Raw genomic sequence first — 20,719 nt, 5'->3', positions numbered from 1 at the left:
AGAAGTTAAGGAAGTGAAAAGCCCACCTGCCCTAATGTGCAGGAGGATTCTGTGCCTCACCACATTGTAGAACTGCTAGATACCTGCTGAAATGCGGTTACATGTGAGCATCCAACACAGTCTACAGAACACCTAAACAGCCCAGAGGAAAGCTTGATGTTACAGGCAAATGAGAAGGGGCAGCCAAGGAAGCGGTGAGGCGAGTAAGGCGGCCCTGGGCTGGGTGGTGACTTTGTAAAAGTGCCCCTCTGTCCTGGGGCTTCTGAAGGAAAAGAGCCGGCAGGCTGGCCAAGTCTTGAAGCCATACCTAGGAGGCTCAATGGAGGCACCCCTGCACTGCACATATTAGGAGGGGATCAGAGGGAAAACAACAAAGGGCACCCGAAAGCCACAGAAGTACGGGAGGCGGCAATACCTCCCTCCCTCTGTTAAGGGTGACCGCCTCAGCATAAAGTACACCTGCTGGTAGCTTGCGCAATCTGGCAGCCGCAAATGCAACCACTGAAAATTGAGCCTAGGAACTTATAGCAGGGCCCTGGGAGTACAATATTTGTGGCCTGATACTGAGGAAACAGATGGGATGAATTCCTCCCAAACTGTCCTAAAAACCAAAACAAGCCAACCGACACTGGACAGCTATGCTAGGGCCATACAACAGGCCCCTGGGGAAAACATGGGCCCCAGCAGGCAAAAGGAAGCAAAGCCATGGACCTACACAATCAAGTGATGCAAGCTATAGCGGATTTGAAGGCCTCCTTGGGGACACAGATTGCATCAGTGTAAATAGATGTTGGACTGCTCCACCAAGATATACAGGTGAAGGAGAACATGGGGGAGATCCATGAGACGGGTGCCAATTTCCATGTCTTGCAGCAGAAGGTCAGCCTGTTGGAAAACAGAGTTGAAGAGGCGGAGGGTCGGGCCCGCAGAAACAATATCTACATAGTAGGCCAGCCGAAAGGAGAGGAAGGCTCGGACCCTACGACCTATATAGAGAACATCCTACTTCAGGAAATTGGTCCCGGGAACCTTACGCAGGGCTTCACAATTGAGAGGGCACATAGGGCACTGGTGAGGCGCCCTCCGCCTGGGGCGCCTCCAAGACCGATAATGGCAAAGGTCCTGAAATATAAAGACAGGAAAAAAATATTGGCCTGCTCCAGACAGGGAGGGGGGTTACAGAGAGCATCGGCTGACCTAGCAGTCTACCCAGACTACACCTTCCAGGTGCAGAAGAACTGTGCTCAATTTTTTGCAGCTAAAGCCAGGCTTTGTTCGGCCCAGACTGAAATATATGTTTGTATAGCCTGCATGCCTGAAAGTCATATATAAGAACAGGGCCCTGTTTTTTTACCACCTGGAGGAGGCACAGACATGGATGGACAAGGAAAAGATAAGCCCCTGCGATGTGGATGGAGCTGAGGATCCTGTGGGATGTCAGTTAAGTATGTAATTACGGATGGCCAGATGGGATCGAGGATTTGCTTGCTGCAGGTAACTCCGTTGTTGACAAAACGACTCTGGAAGCACAATGGGCAATGATAGATATGAGGGTTCCCACAGAGAGGACATTCCCTTGTTAGAGGGGACGTGAGGATTTAAGTCCTGGCTAAAGGGCGGGATACTAACGTCAATGCCTCACGTCATACGAGGAAGTCTAGACCCACGGCTGAAGCCATGTAGTCCACGGGAATGGGAACACGGAAGCACTGGCACCATTGCTATGAGGGCTGGTGCTCCTGGCAGCTCATACCTGCCAGCAGCATTGGCCCCTGTAGGCATAGTAGTAGTCTGGCGGTCCGGAAAGGGTGCCGGTACATTGATACCAGCACCCTTTTGTCTGGATCGCCAAACTTGTAATGAGGCCCACTGTCCTTGAACTTGGATAGATGCAAACAATCTTTCATCCTTCCTCTGCAACTTACAGAGAACATGAAAGTTAGTGGATCATTCTCATTGCATTTGTGTTCATGTTTGGGGTTTCATGAGTTTTTCCAGGATCAGGTTCATGTTGGTTGTTCAAGGACTCTCTAGAAAGACAATAAACATGGAATTCACAATGAATACACCATCTCCTCCTTCTGTGGATTCTAGTTCACCACTGATGCTTGGATTGGGATACCGAGAAAACTGGAGAGAGGAAGGCAAATCCATTTGTTCTAGTATGTCTGTTGAAATCTTTATGTTGTGTTCTTTTTGGGTCTTGTGTCTAGTCAGTTTTTTGACTTAACTCATTCTTTTCTTTAGGTTCTTTGTTGTATTTATATTAACTCAGATTCTCTGATCCTTTGAAGGCGGCACAACATCTGGGAAAGATGGAATGCTCGGTTCCATCTCCACAGATTTTCAAATTTAATGTTCACATTTGTCTCCTGACTAAATTTCAATTTTTTGCTTTTACCTGATTTTATAAAGGTGATAATGATTTGTTATTCATATCGCGTTTTCTGTAAAGCACTGTAAATAGAACATTTTAACATACAATTATCACCCAGTTGAAGTTTGTACTCCATTATCAACCTCAGATGGATGAAAGGCGGTGTTGTTCTTGCAAGGATTCAAACCTACAACCTGCAGATCACACACAGATTGGAGCTGTGAGTGATATGATATGGCACTTATAACGCGCCTGTATACAAGTTCTTCTAGGTGCGAGAAGACAAGGGGGGGAAACAGAGGGAGCACAGAACAATGCTCTTACTCGACCTTGTGTTATTAAGATTGTGCAAGAGCAGGGAAGGGGAGGGGAGAACTGCAGAGGGGCGGGGGTGGAGAAGTCCGAGACAAGAGAAACAACAAAAACGTGCAGCCAACTGGTGGCTAATAAGTGGAAGAGAGGTGACTGCAGGGTTACAGATACAGACCATAAATGCAGTGGAAGCCAAGAGGCAGTGTGTGTTGCAGATGGACAGGCACCAACCTGGGCCCAAATTCAAAGTGTGGCCATGTGACCTGTGCGTGGATCAGACAGGTGATCAGCAGGGGAGAGGAAGAGAGAAGGCAGAAGCAAAGACGAAGGTCTTGAGTTGCTTCCGGAACCGGAGATGGTTCTGCTCAAGTTTCAGAGAGGCAGGCAGTCTGTTCCAGAGGGAGGCCGCAGTCGAAGAAAGAGATCTGTCCCCAACTCTTTGCTTGGAAAAGCAACTAGCCCTCGAAGAGTTGGAGGTGGAGGAGCAGAGGGCTAGAGTAGGAAGATGTTTAGGAAGAAAAAGTTGGAGATATTGCGGTTCCAGGCCCCAGAAAGTCTTGTGGACAATGCAATGGATCTTGAAATTAATCCTTGCAGCCACTGGGAGCCAGTGGAGAGATTTCAGAACTGGAGGGATACAATCCCTGAGCTTGAGGCCAAGGACAAGTCTCACAGTCCTGTTCTGGATGAGTTATAAAGGACGGAGAGTAGAGGCAGGAAGATTTAGAAAGAGGCTGTTGCAGTAGTCCAGCCTAGCGACAACCAGAACACTGGGGACAGTGATCTTTTGGGGGAATGTGAGGAAAGGAAGAATACATCTGAGGAGGTGCGACTGGTAGTTTGATTACCTAGAGACATGACATAGGTGAGGAGGAAAGGAGAGTGTGGAGTCAAAGATGACCCTGAGGATCTTAGCTTCACAGGTAGGAGCAGGAAGAGGGCCCATGGTGGGCAGCCAGAGAGTGAGAGGAAAGGAGGGGGCTGGTGATCTGATGAGGAAGATCTCTGTCTTACTGGCATTAAGGCAAAGAACATTAAGGCACACCACTCCTGAATTGCAGACAGCAGGTTATCACAGAGCCAGTTGAGCAGGATGGCATGGTTGACAGTATCAAAAGCAGAATAAAGATTGAGGAGGATGAGGACAGAAGGAAGGTTGGAATCAAGGTTTGAGAGCCGGTCTTCATGGATGTTCAGGAGAGCAGTTTCCATGCTTCTGGCCACTCTGAAGCCAGACTGGTGGTCATGAAGACAATCAACAGATTCAGTGGCCCTCATTACGACCCTTGCAGAAAGGGGTTTACGCCGGCGTAAACCATGGCGCACCTATCCGCCTGACTACGAGTTCCCGTAGCGCCATGGTGATTTTTACGCCTGCTTTTTGCAGGCGGAAAAATCCATGGCGCTACGGGACTTGTTGTTAATTACGCCACCGTAATTTACTGTGGCGTAATTAACGCCTTCCCCACTCCCATTATACCCTATGGGGCAAAAATGGGAATGGGGAAGGGTAAATGGGGATTGGGGACTTACCGCCCCGCCAAGGTCGGAATGGGGCGGTAAGTCCGCCAACCACCATGGCGGAGTTGGCAGCTTAGCGCCATGGACCATGGTGCAAATTGCACCATGGTCCTCCGCCAGGGTCGTAATGAGGGCCAGTGTGAAGTTTAAGCTGGGAGATAGTCAGCTTTTCCAAGAGCTTGCCCAGGAAAGGAGTAATGTAGATTGGGCGATAGTTACCCAGACAGGAGGGATCGGCAGAGGGATTCTTAAGAAGGGGGTGCACAAGAGAGTGCTTTAAGGGGAGAGGAAGGTTCCTGAGGCAAAAGAATGATTTCAGAAATCGTCCAAGGCTGGAGCAAGGGTGTCAATGTGGTCCTTGATGGTTTTGGATGAACAGGGAAGAACCTGTTTTGATGAGACTTTCATAGATCGAACTTGACAGGAAGGCCAGGAATGGAGGAAGAGGATGGAGAGAACGAGAGGGTGGACAGGATGTCCTGAGTTTTAGTGATGAGTAGCCCAGGCTGTGCCGAGGGCCTCGGAGAGAACAGGAGAGGTAGAGACTGCAGCAGGATTGGCCAGCTCCTTGCAGATTTGAAAGAGTTTGGCCGAGTTGTTATGTGGCACAGAGATGCGGGCTTAAATGTGTGCTCTCTTCTTAGTGTGGACAGAGAGTCGGTACTGCCTTTGGAGCAGGCAGCAGGTGAGTTTCTCAGAGGGATAACATGAAAACAAATGAGTGTGCCCTTGCTAGTGAACAATACTCAAGGCAATTGTTTAGTTGGACCGGTTCAGGTGTTTAAACCGGTCCACAGTTTAGTGGAAGGGTTGGTCTTCTAAGTTGCAGATCCAAGCAAGAGGTAAAAAAAAATGTACAAATCGCTCACTGTGTTCAAGAATACAGAAATTGGAAAGCAATAATTTATTTGCTAATACAAACAAACATATAGTGCATAGATTTTTAAAACAATGCTGAAGAATGCAACATACATATGCAAAAAAAATAACAATTCATAATGATATCAAATAACAAAAGAAACGTGTAGTATATAGAACAGGGTGAACATAGAAAACTGTATGATTAGTATACAGATGGATTTCAATAGTCTCATTATTGTATGACAGTATACATGCTAATATAAATGGGTGGGTGTTCTGTGAATAAATCCAAAGGAAAAATTAGAAACAGGAGGGGCTATAAAATCGCCCAAATTACAAAAAGTGTCCTAATTCATAGGAAATTTCCTGTTTATGTTTTGTATTCCTTCTAATTGTGACAATACATGTTCCAGGGTCGTAGGGAAAACAAGATATCTTTTAGTTTCTCAGAGGGTGCACCTCTCGCCCTCCACTTCCTCTCAGCACCCTAGACTTGTGTTTAAGGGTGACAAGGTCTGAGTCGTACCAAGAGCTGCACTTGGATTTGGGCTTCAAGCAGATCCTTGTGACAGGATCAAATACATCATGAGTGTCAGAGATAGAACAATTAGGTCAGAAAGGGCAGGAGGGGGAGATAAAGTGTTGGTAAAAGCCTGAACTGATGCACGCTTTATGGGTCGGTTGACCGAAAAGGTGGGTGGCAGTGCTTGAGTCGGCTTGGCCTGAGGGGTAGAAAGAAAAAGATGAGAGGAGAGGAGAATGTGTTCACTCCAGGAGAGAGGGCTGGTGAGAGGGTTAGAGAGTGGGAGGTCTGAGGAGATCAGAACATCCAAGGTGTGCCCTGCAGATTGAGTTGGACCAGAGGGAAGAATAAAAAAAGAGAATCGCAGAGGTTGCGAAAGAGCCCTGAAGAAGGACAGCAAGCATTCAGGTGAATGTTGATGTCTCTGAGGAGGAGAAGTTGATTGGTAGAGGCCAACACAGAGGAGGAGAGGTCCACCCACTCGGAGAGGAAGGAGGTTACCTGGCCAGGTGGCCAGTAGATAGTGGCCACAGTGAGAGAAAGGCCAGGAGATAGAGAGAGCCTGCAGACCGGGCATTCAAAGGAGGAGTAGTCCTGCATAGGAATGATAGAGGCAGGGATCCACTCTGGGAACATCAAGGCTACACCCCCAACAGGATGGTCCGTTCTGGGCATGGAGAGAATCTTGTAGCCATCAGGGAGGAGCGTGTCATAACTTGTAACAGATGTGGCCGTGAACAACGTCTCAGTCAGACCGAGAACATCCAGGTCGAGTTCTTCCAAAAGACGGCAGATGTCAGAGGAGTGTTTGACAGCTGAGCGAGAGTTGAGAGTGGCAATGTGGAGAAGGTTACCACCTTTGGAAGTCTTCTGTGGAGGGGTACAGTTCTGGGGTACATCCTGTGGAAGTGTAGAAGGAGCCCAAAGATGGGCAGAGGTGGAAGGAGAAGAGGGCAAGGTGGATAAGGAGGAGGATAAGGAAGCCAGCATGGTGGCAGAGGAGGGAGGCAATAGGGCAGCCAGAGAAGTAGTAGAGGAAGCCATAGAGGTGGCAGAGGGTGGAGGAGGCAGAGGAGCAAAAGAAGGGAAAGAAGGAACAGCAGGAGAAGAAAGGAAGTTGATAAGGCACGGTAAGCATCTACCAAAAAGGAGGAGGTTGGCCTGAGGGCCTATGACCAAGACGGTGCCTTTTAGATAAACATTAAAGATGGTCTTGGAGGAGTGGAAGGGGGCCAGGTGGGCCTCCCACAGGGTGTCACCATTAATGGGTGAGGAGGAAAAAGGAGAGAGCACAGCAATCATATGTGGGCTCCATAGGCCTGGTGAAGGAACGACAAAGAGGATGTCAGTAGGGTCTCTCTGAAGGAAGCACTGGTGTAGGTTGCAGCAATAAGGAGGCTGGGTTGGAGACCAGGATATCCCTTTTGAACTTCTTCCTACCGGACTTAGTAAGAAGGACAGGAAAGTCAATAGAACAGCAGTTGGAGAAGATAGGGGAGACAAAGAACACCATAGAGGATGCAGAGGGAAAGGGTGGGGGAAGGGGTAGTGGAGAGTAAGGGGGGGAACCAAGTTGGGGAGGAAACACTAAGGTTGGGCACACAGATTAGGAGAGCAAGCAGATAGGACAAGACGCAACTGAGAGGAAATAGACATATTAAGATCAAGATGGTCTAGATGAAAAGGATGGGCACAACAGGTAGGCAATCAGAACAATGTGTCACAAAGTTAGGAGAAGACAAAAACAAGCAAACACATGTGAATAATAAAAACCAATTAATAGAGCAAACTGACCAAGGAACCTGGAAGAAAAGAAGGAACACAATGGGGATGGAGGTAGTACAACGTGAGAAAACAACCAAGCAAAGTCTAAGTAACAGAACAAATCATCGAGAGAACCTAGAGGAAGAGAGTGAAAGACAGCAGGAATGCAGGCAGTATGAAGTATACAACAATGAAGGATAGCATACACCAAAAAACAGAGCATTCGACAAAAGGGACGTAGAAGAAGAAAGAGCAAACAGAGCACAGAGCAGTACCCAATAAGTCAGGGAAGGGGCTGGGCAGGGGAAAGGGAAGGGAAGAGGGTAAGAGCCTGCAGGGGAAGCAACAACGCGTGGCCGGTGGAAGGGAAAGACCAGTCTAGTGTTGCAAGGGAGCACACACGATCACGGGATGCTCAGCCTAGGAGGTGAGAGAGCGCATACGACTGAAGATTTTGTGGGACCAACGTGATCTAGGGATGCGCAGAGAACACATGGCATGAGCTGCAAGGAAGCATGGGAATCTCGCAATCAAGGGTGGCGAGGGTTACACGCCGTCAAGGATCACAGGGGAACACGTGCGGCCTACGATGCGAGTGAGCCACGCGATCAGGGATCACTAGCGACGCACGTGGCCTGGGATGCAAGGGGTGCAGGAATGCACACATTCCAGATTGCGATGGAATCACGTGGGCTAGGGATATGCTGGAGCACACACAGTCTGGTATGCAAGGGGCATGCAAACGCATGCGATCGAGGATTGCGAGGGAACCACGTGGGCAGGAGATGCGCGAGAGTGCACACAGCCAGGGAAGCAAGGGAGCCCGGTAACGCAAGTGATCAAGAGTTGCGTGGGATGCACATGATCAGGGGATTACAAGGGGGCTCATGTGACCTAGGTAAGGCAGAAGCATGAGTGAGCAGGGGGAGAGGTCAGAGGTCAGAGGACCCCAGGCAGAAGGGCTACGAGGAGCGAAGCAAGCTAACTCTCCCTGCAAAGTCTTACCTGGCAGCTGCAGACAGGAGGGTGGGGTCATCCATACTCATTGTCTATGCCACAACCCCCGCGCCGCCAAACACCTGCATTGATCAACACCACATCCTAGTACTGCGAGGGATTTGCTGCAGAAGGTCTGAACCTGAGATTTTATAGGCTGGTAAGCATGGACGTAGCGAAGCATGCTATGTGTCATCGGGCAGCATCGTCTGCAAACCTGCGTCGCTCAACACCATGGCCTTGTCTTGCAAGGGCTTTGCCGCAGAGGGTCTGAACCTCAGGTTTTATACGCTTGGAAGCAGTGTGCTATGTGTCATCAGGCAGCGTCTCCTGCAAACCTGCATCGCTCAACACTGCATCTGCTGCAAACAGGTGTCGCTGACAACCGCGGCCTTGTCCTGCGAGTGCTCAACCCGCAGAGCTAGCTTACCAGCCAAAAAAGGGCGTTCACCATTGGCCTCTGCCAATTTTTCAGCATAGTCAGGGGTATTTTTGTGGGAGGTAAAATAAGTGTCCTCTAAGTTTTGGAGTATCATTCCTACCACCTCCACTTTTCCTCTTCTCGTAGTTTATTTTGAACTGGAACAATGTCCTCTTGTCATTGTACACCCTAACCTGTCAACTCATTTTGGGCATGGTTTCTATGAGTATGAGATTCATGATTTCCCTGTAGGGATCTCATAATTTGGCCAATAACTTGGACTGTGGCATTCTCTTTGTTGCGTTCTGATTGGAAAACAGATTAGTAGTCCTGTAGGAGATTGTGCTGAGTCAACCTTTTGTACAATCTTTTCAATCACTTTGTCAAGGAAGGCTATATGTGTGGTGGGCGATGTTTGGCCAGCTCATCTGTGTGGAATGTGGGTTTCTTCAGCACTGAGAGGATCTGTCCTACTTACAGTGCATCTGGAAGGGTGCCTTGAGTGAGGGATGCAGTGATGACAATAAGAAGTAGTGTGACTTCCTTACCTTTGATTACCTTCACAAAAGAGGAGGGTAGAATGTAGTTGGTAGGTTTGTGGGCTGCAAGAGTGTTGGTCAGGTTTCTTGCAGTAACTGTCCTAATGCACCCTGACAAACTGGGATGCCCGGGAGGATTGAATACTTTCCTCTGGACCTCAACCCTGTGAACAAATATAATGTTACTCTGAGAAGAGTGGCCTGCCAAAAAGGCAAAGGTATGACAGCATGGATCTTCCAAGCTGAAAAGCAACACGGGACAGAATTACCACAGAAGGGTTCACACCAGCTCTCTCACCCTTGTCTCTCCTTTTCCTTTATCCTTCCTTATAGATGTTGTCAGATGAGTGGACACCTATGTGAATCACAAACTTCACCTATTGTTGACTAAGTAAATAGAGCAGATGATCCACCTGCTGTCTGTCTGAGCAACAAATGTGGAGAATGGGCTTCTAAAGCTGAAATAATAATATTCCGAAGATAACGAATCCGGATTGTATGGAGATGGTAAACTAAGGAAATACAAAAAAAGCCAAAAAGAAGAACCCAAGGCTTCAATCCAGTGAGCAGAATCCAGGTCCAAATTCAAGTAAGCATTCCAATCAGATGTCGTGCGAAAACTAGGAAAATCCGTTAGCGATCTCTAATAAACACAAGCTGAGTCCTTATCCTGATGAATCCAAACAACAACCAGAGGACTTGAAATTTAATTTCTATCACAAAAACTGAGGGAGTATAGCGATTTTATTAAAGGTCGTTTTTTCAAGATAGGCGCAAGAATGGAAAGAGGCTTTAGTTTTTAAAATCAGAAAATATTGGCTATGGATTAGAGCATCCAAGCTAAGCCACTAGGACGGCATAGCTAAGAGTCAGGAGTAATTCGCAATACAGTCCTGGTTCCTCGCTGTCCACCTTGGAGCGCTAGGCTGATTACTCGAATGAAATTTAATAGAACAACTAGGAAAAGGATGCTTTTACAGATAGACAGAATAAGATTTCACTACAGATTTAGACAATGTTACTGATTATGGAAGTAAGCATAGTTCAGAGGTTAGGAGGGGACAAGATCATGCACGAAATGAACAGTTTCTAGCTTTCTGCTAATACTCACAAAACAAAATGGATTTAAAGGCATGGTCAGTAAAAAATGTTATTGTCCCTACGGGTCGGCCATATTTTTTTAAGCCTAAGTGGCTCGATTTTAGAAAACTTTCCTATGGACCTTACCCGAGTTTTCGTCCATTAAACGCACGCGAAAACAAGCACCAGGGAGCTGCCATTTTGTGATAATCCTATCATTTCCCCCATCGCCCTGGCTGACCTGCTTTTGCGGCACTAAATCATATCCCCCGCCCCTGAGCCTGTCATCAGCAGACTTGTACCGCCCATTTCCCAACGCCAAAGCACGTCTTGTGTCAATATTCGCTGCGCTTCAGCTAATGACGTGTCGCCATGGAAATGGCAGGACGCCTCTTTCCTCAATAAGTATAAACAGACAGTTTCACAACACACAGCAGCAGATTTTCGATTTCATTCCTCTCTCTGTGTTACTTAGAGTATTCTGTGACTTGTTTCTGTGCTCTGGTCAGCTACCTTCGCCGCTTGTATCCCGTGTGAACACCTGTACCATCTCGGTAAATTATTTTACTTTGTTTACCACACAATGGCTACAATAATGCCCTACATGTACGAGCCCGAATATACCGAGGAGGAACTACTGGAAAGGGAAGCACGTGAAAACGATAGGGATTCAGACGGCAGTTGGCAGGATGAATCAACAGATGAAGAGCCTGGGCCTAGTCGCATGGACGGCGTCTCTGCCTGGTGCACATGCAATCGGTGCGAGCTAATGCCAACCGAGGACGAGAACTGCTGCTGCCGAGAAAACTCGGTATGCCTGGCCTACATTTCGGAAGGCGAGCCACGACTGCAATGCATCACCGAGCTGCCAGACTTCAGGGCAGCCTGCCTCACACGGGCCGTGTTGAGAATAATGATGGTGCTTATGCACGAACTTCGCACAACTGTTCGTCCTCGTAATCCGAGTAACGAGTAAGTATACTCTGCTTGTCATGCCACTCCTATTTCATGTTCTTCTACTATATCCAAAATTACATCTACATATACACTATTGAACGCATGTAAGTCGTTCAATAGTGTGCATTGTCTAGATAGCATTTGTCCGTGCAGAATGCCATTAGTTACAAGAATTGTCATTGACAACAAACGTTTATTAAACTTATCTTGGTCATTTAAAAACAGTTTGTTTCATTCCTTTTCACAGGTGGTACAGGCTGGTGGCCTATCGTTCCTTTACATGGTGGCTCCACGGGGGCTTGGACACCGCGTTCGAAGAGTGATACCCGCATGTGCCATTTGTGCCATTAGAGAAACGTTCCCGAGTGACAGCGGTCAGTACAGGGGTTTTTCTCTCGCTGTGCTGCAACCTGACCTGTATAATCTTTAAAGTCTTGTATTTTTGTGTCATGAAAATAAGATACAAAATAAAACACCACATATATTTTAACAACGGTTGTTTCGATTTTTTAAATGAATCAAGTGTGTCTCCATTCAAGGATGGACGTCAGACATCTGTGCTCCGAATGGGTGAAGGTCTGGTCGCTGTGAAGCAGGGTGGTCACTATCTATCTAAGCTAACATAACATATTCTCGATAATGAATGCACTAAATAACACTTGTTCAAAGTCTTTCAGTAGGTTATGTCTCTATAAAAGTCACACATATATCTATACTAACAATTACCATTGGATTATACAGGCCTTAGGGTCTTGACCACTATAATACACCGGTTGAAGTGTGGGTCTGTGCTCACAAGAATCTCCGGTATGTGGCATTTGTTATTGATAAGCAACGATATACTATCAAAGGCGGTTCGCGCCAGTGGATGAGCGCTGGCATGGGGGGCTGTCAGGGGCGCGAAAGGCCAAGGTGCCAAACTGCATGTACACTTCAAAAGGTATCCCACGCCAAGGAGCCATCGGTCACATGGCCTACTCAGACCCCGTGTCTCCAGCCAGGCCTCCCCTTGAAGCAGGCCGCCCCCCTGCAATCCACATAAGTGTGTCTCCATTCAGCAGTCTTCCTGTGCCTTATCTGCACGCCCCAGGCCCATCCATCCCACCCCCCTCTATCAAAGTTGGTTCACACCCGGGGATGAGTGCTGGCATGGGGGGCTGTCAGAGGCACGAAAGGCCAAGGTGCCAAACTGTATGTACACTTCAAAAGGTATCCCACGCCAAGGGGCCATTGCTCACATGGCCTCCTCAGATCCTGTGTCTCCAGCCAGGCCTCCCCTTGAAGCAGGACGCCCCCCTGCAATCCACATAAGTGTGTCTACATTCAGCAATCTTCCTGTGCCTTATCTGCACGCCCCAGGCCCATCCATCCCACCCCCCTCTATCAAAGGCGGTTCGCACCCGGGGATGAGCGCTGGCATGGGGAGCTGTGACGGGCGCAAACGGCCAAGGTGCCAAACAGCATGTACACTTCAAAAGGTATCCCACGCCAAGGGGCCATCGTCACATGGCCTCCTCAGACCCGTGTCTCCAGCCAGGCCTCCCCTTGAAGCAGGCCGCCCCCCTAAGACCACGACATACATACGTCATTCATTCACAAACACACCCCTGTTTCTAATACTTTATAAACCACTTGATATGTCTCATGAGAACATCTTTGTGCTTTGCAAGTCAACTCCTGAACGTGTTACCTGGCAACCACTGAGATCTACGCTAATCTGCTTGTCGTCGTGCCATCCGTGAACTTCTGTGACCGCTTAGAGCAAACCCATCAGTGTGCTACCTGTGGCCACCCACCTATTCTCCTGCAACATACTGCTCTGCTTGCTGAATCCAACTGTTTGTTGGTCAAGGTAAGGCCATGTATCCTAGTCATATTTCGCAGATTTTTAAATTTCTATCTATTTGCGAGTAGAGTACACAATAGTGCTATGTTCATTGCTCTCATTGCTATTGACTTGAGTTTCCATTGCTATGCTATCAATAGATCTATTTATTTTCATCTGTGTCTATTGTCATCGAATTGCATACTTCGGGGGTCCAGTCTATAATGTAAGCATGTTTCCTTCTCGTGCAAGACAGAACATCCAAGGGACGAGTCACATGTTCAGATTTTAGTCACATCATTTATACATTTCTGCAATTTATGCAAATACTAAGCCGCACATAATGAACTGGTATAGTTCCTGCGACCAAAACAAACCTTGCATTGATCATTGTATGATTCAATTACTTTTGTATCAAATCTTCATTCTTGAAGATTGTATAATAATGTCGATATTTACTTTTCAGATTGATCAACAATGCCTGCCTGTTCGATTAGCGGTTGCCCTTCGAAGACCCATGCGAAATCTGAAGGCACTACAATGCATGTATTCCTGAAAACTGTTGATCGAATAAGAGAATGGGTCAGACATTGCGGATATCCACTGGATGAGCTGGAAAGTAGAGTCCAACAAGTCTTACAGGACAAGAGGGGTGATCGATACCGCATCTGCAACCGGCACCTTTCCTTGGACATGTACACAACATCTTGGGTAACAAAGAAGAATAAATGGCAAACAACACGGAAATTGCTCGAAAACGCTATTCCCAATTCCCACTCTATTCGTCCACATTCCGCCACCGGTGAGTCAAGTGTCCGGATTTAGCTTTAGGCCTTGCGGTAGTGTGTAGGTAGCCGAACGGGTTAATTGATATTGTAGGTGTTCTATCCCTTGTAATAATTTTGATATTGATATGAGTGTATAGTTTTTTGAATAATGACATTTATCAATATATTCTTTTTCGATTTCATAACCCACAAACGCAATGTATATATATATGGGAACAGGGAACTGTGCTGTAAGTATTCTGTCGCCTTACATGGCTATTTTTAATATTGGCATTTCATTATCAATCATTAATTTACCTTTACAACTTCTTGACTATCCCTTGAATCTGAAGCAAGAACATTCTACATCCTTGACGTGGTCGCAGTTATCAACCGCTTCTAGCACGTATCAGGTAATCTTACTAGGCTAATCCGCTACAGACTTGTTTTATGCATGTCAAGTAATAGTTTTATTTTATCGTGTAATTATTTTACCGAATGTTTGGTTAGTGCTTTCCAATTGATATACACCTTAGTTATCGCCCACTGGTGTTTGTTTTCAGTTATAATTAGTGTTATCCATACTAATGCAAGAACTGTCTTTCAGGGAGATGCTGAAGCGTCCGCCACATCTACAACATTTCTAGATGTTCTTCACCAACAGGAGGTATGGATACTGCCAGCTCCATCGAGCGTCATCATCAGAGCTGGAATTCTTGTAGTTTGATTGTTCTACACAATGTTTCATTCGTGGTTAGCCGTTGATATGTACCTGTGCTGTCGACCCCAGGTGTGTGTTATGTTTTCACTATTGTAATCCTCACTAATGCAAGTACTATGTTTCAGGCAGTTGATGGAGCGTCAACCCCTGCACTTGATGCAGAGCCTGACATTCAAGTAATTCCAGGGGAAGTGGAAGCAGGACCATGCGTATACGAATCGGCGCAACAGCTTTCGGAAGTGCGCACTACATTTGCAACATCCATAGATATTCTTCAGCAGCACCAGGTATGGATACTGGCAGCTCCATCATGCGTGATCATATAACGTGATTCCATTTGCTATACTTTCTTCCCTATTAACGCAAGTGCTGTGTTTCAGGGAGACGACGAAGCTTCCACTACAATCACAACATCCAATTTAGATGATGCAGATGTAAATAAATCGGAGAAATAAGTCGATGAAATGTGATCATATTTAGATTTTCCTTGATTCTTTTGGACAATTCATCATTTGTGGTTATCTCTTTATATGTACCTCTGCGTTCGACCCCAAGTGTGTGTTATGTTTCCAATATTGAAAACCATACTAATCCAAGTACTGTGTTTCAGGGAGACGACGGAGCTTCCACTACAATCACAACATCTCATTTAGATGATGCAGATGTAAAGGAATCGGAGAAATAAGTCGATGAAATCTGCATACTTAAATTTTCCTTGATTGTTTTAGACAATGCATCATTTGTGGTTATCTCTTTATATGTACCTGTGCCGTCGACCCCAAGTGTGTGTTATGTTTCCAATATTGAAAAGCATACTAATGCAAGTACTGTGTTTCAGGGAGATGCGGATGCCTCCTCTCCAATACAACCATTCATGGCAGTCCATGCAGAGCCAGAGGTATGGATACTGACAGCTCCATCGAAATAGATCATCACTGGTCGAATACTTGTCGTTTGATTGTTGCACACAATGTTTAAATCATGTTTGGCTATTGAGATGTACTCGTGTGTTCGTCCTCACGTGTGTTTTATGCTAACAATATTTTGATACATAGTAATGAAAGTACTATGTTTCAGGGAGACGATGGAGCCTCATTCCGTGCTGTCTATGCGGACACAGAAAATATAGTCGTTGCAGCGCAAGAGGAAGCGAGGACATGCGGAAACGAATCGGAGCTACAGCGTACAGATGTTGAAGGTCGAGTCAAAAAAGTTGCATAGAAAAAAACAAAAAAAGTTTAGTTACAAACAGTTCATAACTTTAGAATTTTTTTTGTGCTGGGGACTATTTTATGTTTATTTCCAGTCAATTGTACTATACTTTATCTTGTGTTTAAACTGAACATCCCTTTTCCAATCTGTCCTCTAGTTATACGTGGGTCTACGAACTATACATACACAGACAGTGAAGCGAATGAGAGATGTTGCTTGCCAGACCATGTACACTATGGAGGAACTATTAATTGAGGCGAGGCGTGTTCAGGCTCGAGATGCTCATGTCCAATGGCCAGAACATGAATTAACTGTGTTTGGAGACTACAGCAAAGTTGCATTGGACCATAGCTACAGTGCGACTGCACCACCACAAGAACATGTTATTGAATGTATTGAAGATAGCTCTGAAGTAGTTGCAGATCAATTCACACAATCTACACCCGCCAAAAATTTGCCACCAAAAAACCTGTCGACATTGTTGTATTCTCCCATCAATGTTGAAGTAATAGATGTCGAAATGACAGAGAATGAACCAGCCGCAGCATCCATAGTCGCATCAGAACTTGATATCAGAGATATTACTTTCCAATGTGTTGAAATCTCCACAACGTCAAAGGCCGAAACAACGTTGACGCAGGATGACAGTCTAATGAAAGAGAGCAAATACATTGTATTCAACAGTTGTTTGATGGAAATTATAAGTATGCTGAAATGTGTGCATTCCATTGGAGGGAAAGTATGTGGGAAGCCATTGATTAATATGACTCGTCAAATAAAAGGCAGTAACGTCAAAATAAATGCCGCCTGTAGATTAAATCATGGGTTCTCATGGTCTGCACAACCGATGCTGGGGAAACTGCCAGCAGGCAATCTACTGTGTGCAGCTGCATCACTTTTTAGTGGCTCCAGTTTTAGAAAGTTAGAGGCTTTCTTTCAGTTTATGGAACTCCATTTCATTTCTAAAGCGCTGTACTACATATACCAATGTGATTATCTGTTTCCGGCCATTAGTGATGCTTGGAAAATTGAACAATTGTCTCTAGCAAGTACATTCGAAGGCAAACGATTCAGGCTAGCCGGCGATGGACAGTGTGACAGCCCTGGATTTTCTGCCAAGTACTGCACCTACCACTTTCAGGACATGGATAGTAAGAAAATTGTGAGTTCGGTGATCGTGCAGGTAACACAATGTACATCCTCAGTGGCCATGGAGAAACTAGGATTTATAAAATCAGTGGAATATCTACAATCAAGGGGAATGCACATCGACCTCATAGCCACGGACAGACATGTTTCAAGACAATGAGAGAGCAGTTCCCACATATTAAACATCAATTTGACGTATGGCATCTTGCTAATCAATCAATAAGAAAATCTCGGCTGCAGGGAAAAAAAAGGTTTTGAAAGTATTTTGCAGTGGTCCCATTCTATCACCAACCATCTTTGGTGGAGCTCAAAAACTTGTGAAGGGTCAGTGGAAATACTACTTGAAAAATGGCGGTCACTGATGCACCACTGTACCAACGTTCACCGCTGGACAGCAAATCAACATTTCCACCAATGTGAACATAGCCCTTTGTCCCCAGAGGAGGCACGGAAGAATAAGTGGTTGATTCCATCTTCACCGACACACAAAGCCATTGAGAAGATTGTTTTCGACAAAACTCTATCAAGAGATTTGAGAGGACTGACAGAATTCTGTCACACAGGAGATTTGGAGGTGTTCCACAATATGTGCCTAAAGTACAGGCCAAAGCGCTTGCATTTTAGCTTTCGGGGCATGAAACATCGCACTCTACTAGCGGTCTTGGCCCATAACAGCAATGTCGGACGTGAACAATCTAGGACTAGGGGTAAAGTAAGGATGCCTCGCTACACTAAGGTGTTTTCAAAACTAAGTAAGCAATGGGTGATCAAACCAGTGTATGATGAAATGCAGTTCGACTTTGTGAAAGGCCTTATTGTTGCTGTGTTAGAGAAGCACAGATATGGAATTTTGGATGTTTCTGTGCAGAGCAATGATCTATTGCCACCGAACATTGCGACTGTGCCATGCCCACCCGAAGCACAGCTGGTTGTGAAGTACAAATCCCAGTTTAAATAATTGCAATACGATTGTCTTTTTGTAAATAAATGTTATTGTACAGTGTACCTGTAACCCTAACCCCTACCTTCACCATCATGGGTGGCGAACAAGCTGGGTGTCATCTTTGAATTCTCTCTATTCACCTCATATATGTGTATGTATATATTATTCTCATGTCTCATCTCATGTAAATGTAAATGCTGCGCACTGTTAACGGAGGGGAGGCTTGCGTATTTGCAAATAATAAAACAAACAAACAAACAATAAATCTCACTTTTAACTCAACTCCTGTGGTACTTTGTACTTTGCCTGACCTTCCGCCAAAAATTAAATGTTTCAATTTGGGCTGCAAAGATCGCAGACAACAGGGACAAAATTGGGGCACTTAGAACGCGCCAAGCGGGCCGTGGCATTTGGGAGAGAAGCCAGTTCGCATTTGCACATTGAGGCGCACTACATAGACGGATTCTAAACTTCAAGTTCTCACAGATGCCTATACTATGTGATGTTGCAAATAAAGAATGCGAAGGACCCAGATGAGGCCCACAAGTCGCACTGGAAGTATAAGGGTCTATTGTTTTTTGACCTTGAGACAGGGACCATGCCGAAAGAACTACATTTGAAGGGGGTGCGCAATAACGTAAGAGACAATAAGGCAGAAAATTCAGAAACTAGACCGAGTTTCATTTTAGTTCAGTAAACGAAAAATCTTTGTCAAGAGCACGGTCCGTTTTACGGACTGCATTACGAAGAGACACAATGGAAATTTCAAAAATAATGTAAGTAAATCTTTACACGCTTTTATACCGGAATGAAGATTTAATGAATGGATGCATGAATAAATGAATGAATGAAGAGCTAGGAAAAGCAAGGAAAACGTGTTCGTAGTGGGCACATGGGCATGCAGGTCCACTGGTCTCACCGATCTCGGTCCTTGGCCCAGCCACTTTTCCCTGCACTGCCTACCTGCACTACGGGACTGTCTCTGTATCCTTCAGCCCCTTCTCCCGGCATTTACCTTGCACTTGTCACCAGCTGGCCCTATTATTTAATTTGTATTCAACTAACCATGTACAGCACTTTTACCCTCCCTCCCCCCTTCCCCATGCGCGATCAGAAAGACACCTGGCCTAGTAGGATCGTTGTCTGTCTGCCCTTGTTCCCCACCTGCCTCGTCGCGCCTAGAAACACTTGAGTATAGGCGCGTTACAAATGCCATATCATATATCATATCATTCCTCACGCATGTAGACTAACTGTCGTTTATCATTGTGTGTTGGCCTCGATTTATTTCGTTACTTTTCGCATTGATTTTAGAGCCGAACATACTCCATTGAACTATCCTTGCAAGCAAATAGTTTCTGATCGGCTGTAATAAATAAAATGAGTAATATTAATGAAGATCGGCTGGCGAGACTAATTATAATTTTTTTGTTTTCATAACAGGTATTTGCTCCCCTTCTGCTACTGCCATTGGTTTGAGACACCAGCAGATGGCTTTTACAGTAGACACCTGCAGCTTTGTGTGAACAACTGGAGCACACTGACAATTTTATGGGACGATCGCCAAGGGCCCACATGCCCTTACGCTGTACTAGTGGCTAGAAGCAACATATCAACCTTTACGATGGACTAGTGCCTAGTTGATGGAACAGCCTTGCGGTTCACCGTGCTTCCAAAGTGCTTCTTTTAACGAAAAGCAACACCCTGTGTACCATGGCGGATACAGATAAAAGAAAATAAATGGCTTTCGGAATTCATATGGCATTTGCTGAATATTCTCTAAACATTTAATGTCAAATAAATGTACTTTACCAAATGTACCGTGTTGCTGTTTGATTTTAAAGTACAGTTTCATATTCCGAATTGTGGCGCGCTGTGTTGTGAGATGGTCTGTGTTGGTTACGGGTTCTGTGTGGAGTCGCGTAGAAGACGACTGGGCGCGTTTGCCTACGCAGCACAGTAACGTCACGGAGAGAGGCGGGGAATATGAATGTTTGGATAATGTCAGGCTCAGGGGCGGGGGAATTGATTTAGTGCCGCAGAAGCAGATCAGCCAGGGCGATGCGGCAAGTGATAGGATTATCACAAAATGGCGGCGCCCTGGTGCTTGTTTTCACGTGCGTTTAATGGACGAAAACTCGGGTAAGGTCCATAGGAAAGTTTTCTAAAATTGAGCCACTTAGGGTTAAAAAATCATGGCCGACCCGTAGGGACAATAAAAATGTTTACTAGACCATGCCTTTAAGATTTTGGACCTTCAGGATTTCTGGACCGTTAGGATTCTGGACCGTCAGGATTGGATCTATCAGGGACTGACAGCTGGGCACATCCGACTGGACGGGGTCAGCAAGGCGCTCTGGTCACAGCATGGCACAGCACAGCATGGGATCCGCCCTTCTTGGTTCTGAGGATTTTTTTAAATTCAGCAGGCAAGCAGTAACTGCACAGTTATGATGCTTCCCCTAGGCTTTTGGGGTTCTGTTCTAGAATTTGAGGACTAGCTGAGAATGGTTCAGCTATGCAATTGGCCTTTGCTTTGCCAAGTTTCTGGAGTCTGGAACAAGGAAGATGTAGATTTCAGCAGCAGGGTGCTCTGCCAGCATCAGGAGGGTGTGTGGATCTGTCTGTCCATATGTCTGGTCAGCTGTCTCTATTTATGCTATACAATGAAATCATAAAGGGGGTGTGTGGGCCGCTTTAGCTAAGCTTGCCCCTTTGAGCTGGGATAGGGTCAATACTTCATCTCCGCCT

This window comes from Ambystoma mexicanum, chromosome 1q (assembly GCF_040938575.1).
Source record: "Ambystoma mexicanum isolate Mex_15411 chromosome 1q, UKY_AmexF1_1, whole genome shotgun sequence".
Lineage (NCBI taxonomy): Eukaryota > Metazoa > Chordata > Amphibia > Caudata > Ambystomatidae > Ambystoma > Ambystoma mexicanum.
This window is presented reverse-complemented; position numbering follows the sequence as displayed.